Source organism: Mustela nivalis (assembly GCF_964662115.1).
Source record: "Mustela nivalis genome assembly, chromosome: 8".
NCBI lineage: Eukaryota > Metazoa > Chordata > Mammalia > Carnivora > Mustelidae > Mustela > Mustela nivalis.
In genome coordinates, this window is record NC_139027.1 from 57865896 (window position 1) to 57878238 (window position 12343).

Genomic DNA, 12343 nt, shown 5'->3' on the forward strand with positions numbered 1-12343 from the left:
TATGCAAAAAATATTAAACTATCCCTTTGTTTTAAAATCATAACAAAATATTTAAATTAAGAGGAGCTAAGTATTTCAAAAGGATCCTATACATGGTTCCTCTGGGTAGCAAGACTCCTATGGCATTAAAATATAATTAAACTTAGAGAATTCATGAGAAGATTTTGGACTATATCTATTGTATGCTGTCTGAACACTGGCAATTCTTAGCCCATGGAGTCGTAAGAATTGTATTGTTAGCCTTTGAGAGACATTGGTCAAAGCCAATCTAGATAAGACAAAGTTACATCAATGCAACTTCATCCCTACTATCTCATTCATGAAACACATATCTATAATTATTTACAAATATTTGTTGGCTGCTTACTATATATAAAAAAGAAATGATAATTGGGGCACCTGGGTGGCTCAGTGAGTTAAGCCGCTGCCTTCGGCTCAGGTCATGATCCCGGGGTCCTGGGATCGAGCCCCGCATCGGGCTCTCTGCTCAGCAGGGAGCCTGCTTCCTCCCCTCTCTCTGCCTACCTCTCTGCCTGCTTGTCATCTCTCTCTGTCAAATAAATAAATAAAAAATCTTTAAAAAAAAAAAGAAATGATAATGTAGAAAATACAGAAATAAATCATGAATCTTATGCTTCAGTTCAGTAGGAGAGACAAACCACGTACTATATACCATTTACAAAGCAAAAAATGACAGTGTGGCCTGAGGTGTGGAAGAGGGATAAAGGGTAAAGACTTGCTTTTACATAATAGAGAGGTCCGAGATCACTTCTGAAATTTGGATATGTAGGGTTGGGAGTAGAGAGGGTTGGAAAGGGCCCAAGGAAGGTAGACCAAGGAACAGAGAAAAACAAAACAAAAAGAAACTCAGAGCTTTTTTTTTTCTCCCCACAAATATGGGAAGTAGCTGTGAACACAGCAGCTGTCATCTTCATCATCATCATGTGAACAGATTTGTCGTATTGACTGTTTTGCTCACCACGCTAATTTGCTGCCAATCTTGTTATAATAGCTATTATTCTGTCCTTCCAGTGTTTGCCTGCAAGTTCTGGTGTTCTAATCACTGGAAACTTGATTTTGTTGAGTTTGTCATTCAGTGTTAATATGTGTGATTACTCAGTTAAAAAAACAAAATACATCTTATTCCAGTGTTTTTCTCCACACGGCCCTTTGCAATTGTGAACAGTGCCTCTTTAAAAATGCCACATGATGGAGCGCCTGGGTGGCTCAAAGGGTTAAAACCTCTGCCTTCGGCTCAGATCATGATTCCAGGGTTCTGGGATCGAGCCCCACATCAGCATCTCTGTTCAGCAGGGAGCCTGCTTCCTCCTCTCTCTCTCTCTGCCTGCCTCTCTGTCTACTTGTGATCTCAATCTGTCAAAAAAATAAATAAAATCTTTAAAAAGAAAATGCCACATGAGGGACACTTGGTGGCTCAGTGGGTTAAGCCTCTGCCTTCGGCTCAGGTCATGATCACAGGGTCCTCGAATGGAATCCCGCAGCAGGGAGCCTGCTTCCTCCTCTCTCTCTGCCTGCCTCTCTGCCTACTTGTGATCTCTGTCTGTCAAATAAATAAATAAAATCTTTAAAAAAAAAAAAAGAAAAGGAAAAATGCTGCATGAAATCATTTATTTCTCTGGTATTTCCATTAGTATTGAACTTCATTTTAAATTCTCTCATTCCTGTATCATTCAACTAGATAAAAAGGGTGAACTGATCAATTTTCAGGTGCCCTCTGTAATTACAATTTTCAGTACTTCAATCATGTCCCTTTATAGTCTTCATTTTTGCAGGTTAAATAATTATCCTAAGTCAGTTGCTACAGTGAAACTTGAAACCTGATCATTGAAGAAGATTGCAATTTAGCAGAAAACAAGACACACCAGGATCTTTCACTTTAGCTACACCTTGACGATTCTGGTCTCTTTTGGAAAATGGGCTGACATGTCTGGTTAGTTTAGTTGTTATAATTCTTTCCTTAAACAAGTTTGTAAAGTGGTTATATTTTAAAGACTATTATAATTACAACTCCTAGGTAGCTCGCTATACATTATGATATAACATTGCTTAACCATACATAATTTGTGGGAAAGAACATATGCTGGGTAAATGAATTTTCTGGTGAAACCCTTATATCTTTCTCATGGCACAATTCAGAATTTTGAGTTGCTTCATTTCTGGAAATGATGCCTTATTGAGATGAGACACATGCTGCTAGTTGCTGTTTTGAATGCTCCTTTGACAACATTTTGTTACTGTTGTCATCATTTGTTTCTTTCTACTAAGGACAAATCCTCCCCTATCCGGGGCTGTGTGTGTGTGTGTGTGTGTGTTTGACTGGAAATGGCAGTTAATGTCAGTTAATTGGGTCTGCTTAATTTGAGGTTTTACTGTTAGCAGACCCAATTACCTCAGCTCTAGAAACATCGAAATAAATTCCCTTATTTTTCTTTCTCTTAGTCACTAGTCCTTCTAAACTGAATATTGTTCACAAGCCATATCTTCAATCTATTTGTGAAACCATGTTCTTAACAGCTATCAAAAGCCCTTCAATTTGCCAGCTTAATAGCTAGTGGTTCTGAATGCATAAGACCCCTTTGAGTATCAAGAGAGAACACAGGCTATGGGCAATGAGGAATATATGGGATATGAGGACAGATTTAACGATGATTTACACAATCATAAGCCCTAGACAGCATGGAAAATGGGTACCATACCAAAAAGTCACCACTACCTGCATTAAGTCAACAAGGAATTTTTTTAAGTTTACCATGTGCAAGTCACTGTACGAGAGCCAAGGAAAAAACAAGCCATGGTGTAGTAGTCTAATGTGGAAACTAAGAGGTCCACTAATGGTTTGAACACAAGCTAGTATGTCATAAATGTTATGTCCATGGTTCAAGAAATAAATGACAGTTGAGAGGAGGAAGATGTCACTTCTGATTAAATGATAATGGAACATTTAGTAAAAGAGATGGTGGTATCTGGGAGGTTCTTGAAGAACGGATAATTTTTGAATAGGCAGAGGAAAACCCAAGTCTGTTTCGGGGTAGTGAAGAAAAATGTATGGAGGTCAATAATGACAGAAAGGCTTAGGAAGGCAGATAGGATCCAATTAGGAGAAACTTTTCATTTGCCCATTTTTTTGTTTGTTTCATATGTACCACATATGAGTGAAAAAATATATTTATTTTTCTCTGCCTTATTTCCCTTAACATTATACTCTAACTCCATTCATATTGTTGCAAATTACATGAAAATGAAGATTCATTCATTTTCGTGGCTGGATAATATTCCATTATGTGTGTGTGTGTGTGTGTATACGTTTATATACATATACACAATGATATATATATATATATATCACATATATAATACATATATAATACAATTATATATCTCTCACATCTTTTTGTATGTTGTTTGTTTATTGTTGTTTTTAAAGTAGGCTTCATGCCCAGTGTGGAGCCCAATGTGCGGTTTAAACTCATCACTCTGAGATCAAGACCTGAGCTGAGATCAAGGGTAGGAGGCTCAACTGACTATACCACCCAGGCATCCCAACCCCCATCTTTATCCATTCATCTATCAATGGACACTTGGGCTGCTTCCATAACTTGGCTATTATAAATTATGTTGCTGTAAACATAAGGCATTTACCCCAGAAATACAAAAACAGTGATTCATTGTGATACATCTTTCGGGCTTATTTCAAAGTCAGAGAAACAGAGATGTGGTGAGAGTAAGTACCCTATTTCTCAGCTGACAAAAGAGAAAAACAGAGTCCATTTGCTATTACATTAGCAGTGCAAGAAACAAGTCAAATCCCTGAAGCATATGTGGTAAATGAAAGAGAATAAAAGGAAGTTGACCTCACACAAAGTAACAACTCTGGGTTTTCACATGTAGGAGATGGGTGGTGGACATATGCTAGGTTTTCAGCCCACGTTTATTTCCTTTTCTGAAATGGGGCCCAGTTTTGTTTTGTTTCTCTTTCAGGAGAATCACATCTTTCCTCATCCTTATTTTATATATTTCGGTTAAATGGACTCCATTTCCTTCTGGTTTCAGTGTTGGCTATGATTCCGGTCCAGGCAATTAGAGCCTCACACTGGTCACAGTGATCGAATGGATGCATCGTCACTCAGAGCCAGAAAGAGGTAATCTGGGATTTTTGCTGAGCCCAGAAATGTGCCTTGGCTTCTGCTGGTTTGAACATGGGAATTTACAGAGTAGGAGCTGCTGGCAGCCATCTTCCTATTACCTCTCACCACTTGAAGCCCAAGATTGAAGCCAGATGACATGGAGGAGAACAGGGATCTTCACAGTAGGATATAAAGCCCATGAGGACAGGAAGCTTGGCTTTTTTAAAGTCTTTTTCACCGATGCATCACTCATATACAGGTAGAGGTGGGGAGTGGGAAGGCACAAAACAAATGTTTGAGTAAAAAATTACTACATGGTGACTACGCATACTTACTCCTCCCAATCACTACCTGCTCTCTCCTCGTGACTATTAATTAACACCATAGTTTCAAGTTTTTAAATTTTACATAAATGGAATTATATAATAACATTATTGTGTGTCTGCCTTCTGTTTCTCAACATTCTTGTAAATGTCTTTGATGAACATAAACATGCATTTCTATTGGATATATATATATATATATATATATATATATATATACAAAATATTTATTTAGTTAGTTGAGAGATAGAGAGAGTACAGGGTGGAGGAGCAGAGGGAGAGTGCTAAGGAGACTCCGTGCTGAGCGTGGAGGGCGATGCAGGGCTCAATCTCATGACCCTGAGATCATGACCTGAGCTGAAACCAAGAATTGGACGTATAACCAACTGTGCCACCCAGGTGCCCCTCTACTGGATATATTTTTAGGAGTAGAATTGCTAGGTTACAGAGTGCACATATGTTTCACATATCTTCTAAAGAAGATACTGCCAAATTATGTTCTAAGGGAATTACTCCCAATTTTCTCTTCTCCCCTAGGATGTACCTGTTGCTCCATATCCTAGGCATTGGTATTTTCAGTCTTTTAAATGTGAATGTGCAGTCTATGCATTTTTTTTCCTTAAAGATTTTATTTATTTGTTTGACAGACAGAGATCACAAGTAGGCAGAGAGGCAGGCAGAGAGAGAGAGGGAGGGAGGAGGAAGCAGGCTCCCCACTGAGCAGAGAGCCCGATGCTGGGCTCAATCCCAGGACCCTGAGATCATGACCTGAGCCGAAAGGCAGAGGCTTTAACCCACTGAGCCACTCAGGTGCCCCAAGTCTATGCATTTTTCTAACTAATGAGGCTGAATACCTTTTCTTATGGTTATTTGTATATCCTTTTCTGTAAAGTGTCTGTCCATCTTTCTATTTAGTTAACAGTCTTTTCTTTCTTAATTTGTAGGAAGTTTAAATTTTTTTAATTTAGTTACTACACCAGTGCCATATAATATTATACTGTAGTCTTATAACAAAACTTAGTAACTGATAGAATATGTCCTCCTACCATGTACTTTTCAAGTGTTGGGCTATTTTTGGCCCTTTGCATTTCTGTATACATTTTAGAATCAGGTTACTACTTTTGTTCCTTGAACACTTTCCATACAGAAAAAAAACAAAACAAAACAAAAAAAAAAAAAAACAAAGAAAGAATCAGGTTACTACTTTCTGCAAGTACACCTATTGGGATTTTCATTGGGATTGTATTGAATCTATAAATTGATTTGGTGGGATTGACATATTTACAACATTGAAACATCTAATCCACAAGCAATGTACATACTTCCATTTATTTAGGTTATCTTCAATTTTTCTCAATAAAGTTCTCTAGCTTTCTATGCAGGGGTGGGTCTTGCAGTCTTTCATTAAATTTATTCCTATGTATTTTTGGTATTTTGTGTAATTTTAAGTAGTAATATTTCTTTTAAAATTTTGTTATCTAGAAAAACTATCGAATTTTTATATAATGGCTTAACATATTGGTTTTCTATTGCTGCATAAGAAAGTATCATAAACTTTAAAACACCTTAGAACACAAGTTCATTATCTTACAGTTTCTATGAGGCAGTAGTCTAGATAAGAGTTAGCTAGATCTTTCCTTAGGCTAAAATCAAGGTGCCTTCAGGGTCTCTGATCTCACTTCAGGACGAGGGTCCTCTTGCAAGCTCACTGATTATTGTTGCAGTTCAGTTCCTTGTAGTTGTAGGACTGAGGTTCCTCTTTCATACTGGCTGGCTGTCATCTACCCACCACTTTTAGCTCCAAGAGGCCACTGCAATTTCCTGTCATGTAGCACTCTCTGAAATATGGCATTTTGTTTCTTTAAAGCAGGAGGCCATTTCTTTTGCTTCAAATATCTCTGACTTATGATATCTTTGACCTCTAAGCCCTCTTTTAAAAGAACTTACCTGATTATGTAAGGCCATCAGAATGATCTCCCTTTTGATTAACTCAGGTTCAACTGATCTTAACTATATCTGCAAAATTCCTTCACCTTTGCTATATACCATAACCTAATCATGCAAGTGAAATCTCATCATATTCACAAGTCAACCCACACTTAAAGGAGGGGATTATTTAGGGCATGTACAGCAAGGGGCTGAAATCTTGGGGGACAACTTAAAATTCTGCCTACCACATTTTGTATTCAGCAGCCTTAATGGTTAATTAATCGTTCTAATATATCTGTACATTCATTGAGATTATCTTGATACACAGTTGTGTTATTTAAATATAATAAGTTATTTTCTTCCCAACTTTTATATTGTTAAAATTTACTTTTCTTAGCTTATTGCATGGACTAGAATGTCCAGTACAGTGCTAAAAAGAAGTAGTGAAGGTGGGCTTACTCTTTTGTATCATTGTCATTCCAGTGTTTAAAATAGATTATGAGACAAAGTGGCTTTTCAATAAATATTTTTAAATGAATAAATGGGTGACAATAAAGCTGGTGGCTGGGGTGGGGGTGCTGGGGATTGGTTCATGCTTGATCATTTGAGCCTCTAAATCTTACCTTGTCTGAAGTCATCCTTAACCATGGACTTTTTTAATGATATGATGGCAATAAATAGCAACAAATTATTCCCTCCTTTTTCCCCCCCAAGCTAGATTCTTTTTGTTATATTCAACCTAAATTTTGAATATTAGATTTCCTGAGCCACAGAATAACATGAGCAAATAAATATTTGAGAGAAAAACAGTTACCATGCTCAGAGGAATTAATTTTTTTTTTGGAAGAACATTTACAGAATTCAAATATGTTCATGTATCTACCATATTTTTTAAAAAAGATTTTATTTATTTATTTGACAGACAAAGATCACAAGTAGGCAGAGAGGCGGGGGGGAAGCAGGCTCTCCACTGAGCAGAGAGCCTGATGCAGGGCTCCATCCAGGACCCTGAGATCATGACCCCAGCTGAAGGCAGAGGCTTTAACCACTGAGCCACCCAGGCACCCCATGTAGCTGCCATATTAAGATAGTCCTCTCTCCACATCCACTTCTACCTACCACTTCATCTACCCACCTTTTTTTTTCTTTTTCCTTTTTTTTTCTTTCTTTCTTTCTTTTTTTTTTTTTTTTTTTTTTTAAGATTTTATTATTTATTTATTTGGCAGAGATCACAAGTAGGCAGAGAGAGGCAGGGGTGGGGTGGGGGGCCAAGCAGAGAGCCCGATGCGGGGCTCGATCCCAGGACCCTGAGATCATGACCTGAGCCGAAGGCAGAGGCTTTAACCCACTGAGCCATACAGGCGCCCCTGGACAACACACATCTTATTTGCTATAATAAGCAAGGTCACTCCTAGCTTTAAAAAAAAAGAAAAAATTACTTCCTTTGTTTCTGTGACCCTATCGTCTCCTGACTTCTTGTTATTTCTCTGGCTCCTTTTTCTAGTCTCCCTTGTTTGTTTTTCCTCCTCTCAGAGCCTAGTCGAGTTGACCAGAGAATTATCATGACTACCTGAAATCAAAGTAACACTAACTGATCAGTGAATCAGTGAGCTAGTTTAATCATAAAGACAAAGCTATTTATGCAAATGTTTTGTTTGCTCATTGATTTGATATATGGTGATATATGCTTGTTGTATGGGTCTATGGCCAGTTACATGCCCTTTTTCCTTTCCTTCCCTTTCCTTTCTCTTTTCTTTTCCTCTCTATACTCTCAGAGATCTCATATACATCCAAACTTTCAATTATTAACTACATGTTGACAGTCTTGGAATTTATATTTTCAGACCTCTTTTCTGAGTTCCTGACCCATCTATGTGTCTCCTTGATATTTCCAGGTAGCTCCTACATAGATACCCCTAGTGGGACACAGCAATTATTGAACTTATGATGCCAAATCTTTTTATTCTCCAATGTTTCCTACCTCAATTAATGTTTTCACCATCCCCCCAGTTGCTCATGTCAGGAGCCTAAGAATCATCTCTGACATCTACCCATTTCTTAGACCCTATGTCCAACCAATCATTGAGAACTTTCAATTATGTCTCCTAGGATACCTCTCAAACTGTCTACTGTTGTTTATCTTTAGCACTACAATCTTAGCCTAACACCTGGACCACCTGGACACTATCTTAGTCAGCTCGGGCTGCTATAACACAGTCAATAGACTGAGTAGCTCAAAAAACAGACTTTTATTTCTTGCAGTTATGGAATTTGGGAAGTCCAAGATCAAGTAGCCAGCAGACTCAGCTCCTAGTGAGAGATTTCTGGCCTCCAGACTGCTGCCTTCTTACTGTGTCCACACATGATAGAGAGCGAGTGACCTCTCTCTTCTTATAAGAACACTAATCCCATCACGGGGGCTACACCTCATGATCTCATCTAAACCTAATTGCTGCCTAAATGTCCTACCTCCAAATACTATCGCATGGGGGGTTAAGTCTTCAACATATGAGTTGGGGGCAGAGACTTAAACATTCAGTCTGTTAGAGATACCTCCCGGCTGCTCTTGGTACCTTCTCTTGCTTAGCTCCAGGAACTCATTCTCCACAGAGTGGTTAAACTGACGTTTTTGAAACCATGCTTATGTCATCTTACTCAAATCCCCATCATAGCTTGCAATAAAACTTAAACTCCAACATGACCTATGACTCCCTCTATGATCTGGCTTTGTTCTACTTTTATCTCATTGCCAGTCATAATGGCCTTTTCTCTGTTAACCTACTTCCTTTGTGCCTTCTTTCTGCTGGCTGTTTCTACCACCTGGAACTCTACATGACCACTATTCCCTTCTCTGGCCAATTCCTATTCATTTTTCACTTTAAATCCTGCTTCCTGGGGGCAAGAACTCTCTGTTCACCTAATATTAAATTACACTCACCTTTACAGGCTCTCAGCTTCTTTTACCTTTCCTTAACACATATTTCAACTCTTGTTGAACAATTCCTATAATTATTTGCTTTATGTCTCTCTTGTGTACTCCCTCTCCACCCCAACCCAGGAAGTCAGTGGTATGAAAGCATCTGGACCCAGAAGCATCCATGATAAATATTCATTGAATGTGAATGGATGTCTGGATGTCTACTTGAGAATGAGGATGAGTGCAAGGGGTTAGGGAATATTGGTATAGAAATATTTTTCCTATATCTCCATTATACCACTGTTTAATTTTTTAATTTAAATTTTTAAAAAAGATTTTATTTATTTGAGAGAGAGAGAGAGAGAGAATGAGAATGAGCAGGGGAAAATGGCAGAGGGAGAGGGAGAGTCAGACTCCCCACTGAGTAGGGATCCTAGGACCCAGAAATCATGACCTGAGCTGAAAGCAGACACTTAACCAACTGAGCCACTCCGGCACCCACCTCTTCATTATGGGAAGAGATTCAGAATGAGAATATTGGGCCCACCATTAAAAGAAATTATGATTTTGACCAAAATTAACCTCATTCTAGGGGCAAGTAATAAGTAACCAAGGTAGACTCTACCATACTGAGGCAAAATGCAGGCAGCCCAGGCAGGCAGCAAAGAATCAACCGAAGAGGAGAGCAATTTCCCTCTGGATCCCATTTACCAGAGAGATATGCTGACCACCTGGAATCCAAACACCACTCACTGGCATGCCTCAGTAAGCCAGTGTAATCATGACGACAAAGACATTTATACAAGCTTTTTCTTTGCTTGCTGATTTGATATATGTTTGTTGTAGGGATCTATGGGGGAAAAATTGTCAGTAGTCTTTCAATTTGTAATAGACGCAAGAATCCTTAGGTTTTGTGAATGTGTCCTTTATGCTCATTTTACCATTTCTTTTGCTGTGTATACTGAACTGCAAAGTAAAGTTAGGATAAACTTAGAAGAATGGAAATAGGCTTTTGCATATTTAAAAAGGAGGAGTACACAAAAATAAACTATACATTGTTTAAAATACTGAATTCTTTCAACCAAATATGGAAACTGTCTCTTGGATTTGTGAACTAGTAATGAGTACTTAAAATAATAAATTAATCTATAGTATTATCAAGATTTTTTTTTACAAGTGATGAGAACCTCCATATTTCATACTTTAGAGAAAGCCTTCACTTTTCTTTGGAAGAGAGAGGGAATATGATATGTTTTGGATTCAAATAATAAGCAATTCCAGTTAACATGATTTTTCACTTTTATGGTAATTTCTTGCTGTAGTGTTCCCACAGAATAGTGAGGGACAAAGAACATGGGATTAGAAATCTTTAAAAACTGGCTTCTGATTTGAAATCAATTGCCACCACTAAGCCATTACCTGTTTCAGCCCTTTGGACCTCTATTTCCTTGTCTGTCAAGTTAGAGCCTCTTCTGTTCCAAAAATCTTTCATTTCCACTCTCTTTTCCTTCTTTGAGTTTATTATTTTTGTTTTATATAGAACCTTAAAAACATAGAAGGGAAAAATACTGTTCTGAATTAAAGTTAAATTTTTGGAAATAAGACTTCTAGATTAAAATCAGATTTTGATTGTGAACTTTTTATAACAATTCATAGATGAGAATAAGGTGAGAAAACGCATATGTTTTACTTTCTGGTAGAATGGGAACCAAAAATACCAGAGAGTGGCATGAGAATTAAATGGCCATGCTAATATATTTTGGTATTCAAGGAAAGTCCATTATATAATTGCAACCCACATTATGTTGATTTTTTAAAAAGACTTATTTATTTGAGAGAGAGCATGAGCCAGGAAGAGGGAGAGAGAAAGAGAGAATCTCAAGGAGACTCCCTGCTGAGTGAGGAGCCTGACACGGGGCACAATCTCACCGCCCATGAGATCATGGCCTAAGTGGAAACCAACCAAGAGTCTGACATTTAACTGAGCCACCCAGGCACCCCTTATGTTGCTCTTTCACTTTGGGTTATATTGTGAAATTGTCCTAGTTTCAGGATATCCAGTTTTCCCCCCCTCTGTTTATTTTACTTGTAAAATATTTGGTTTGTCCCCCACTATTTAAAAATATTGCATAGTAGGGGTGCCTAGGTGACTTAGTCAGTTAAGTGTCCAGTTCTTGGTTTCAGCTCAGGTTGTGATCTCAGGGTCATGGAATTGAGCCCCACATCTGGCTCTGTGCTGAGCTTGGAGCCTGCTTGTGATTCTCTCTCTCTCTTTCTCCCTGCCCTCCCCTGCTCATGGTATATGGGCATGTTCACAGGCTCTCTCAAATCAAATAAATATATAAATAAATAAATATTACATAGTGGTGTAAGAACTTGTATTCCTGCTGTTTAAGAGTTTCTTTCTTTGATGGCTGGTGTTGAGACACAAACTACTCCATGTAGAAGGTGGTTCTTGAGAGGCCAACTGTGGTTTCTGTTTCTCTGGAAATATACTTGGCTTTTAAATTGCCCATAATTTTTCCAGAAAATTTTTAAATTAAATTTCTCCTTTTCCTAGAGAGGTTTTAAATGAATGGTTTTTCCCTAATAAATCTTTAACCATCTGTCCTTGTAGTTCTACTTCATTACAGAATTACATATTCTAAAAATAACTTCATATAGCTATTACTTAAAATACTCCAATTATAAAATAAACTAAGACTATCATCTTTATCATAAATCTAAAAAATTAATGTAGCTTACAAAAATCTTGAGCCCTATAACATATCATGGAAAGTTGTTTTAAGACATTACGTTATTTGGTTATTAATTCTGCTTAGTATATAAATAAGTATAAGTATATATATTATATATATATTATTATTCTTATACTTAGTATATAAAGTGGTTTATGTTTATAAGCACTAGTCTATATCTTTCATTCATTATGTCAACAAGTATTTATTGAGCTCTCAACTTGCCCCAGGCACCGTTCTGGACATTGTGGGGTAGGGTGGTCAACAAAAGAGACAAAACTCTCTGCCCTC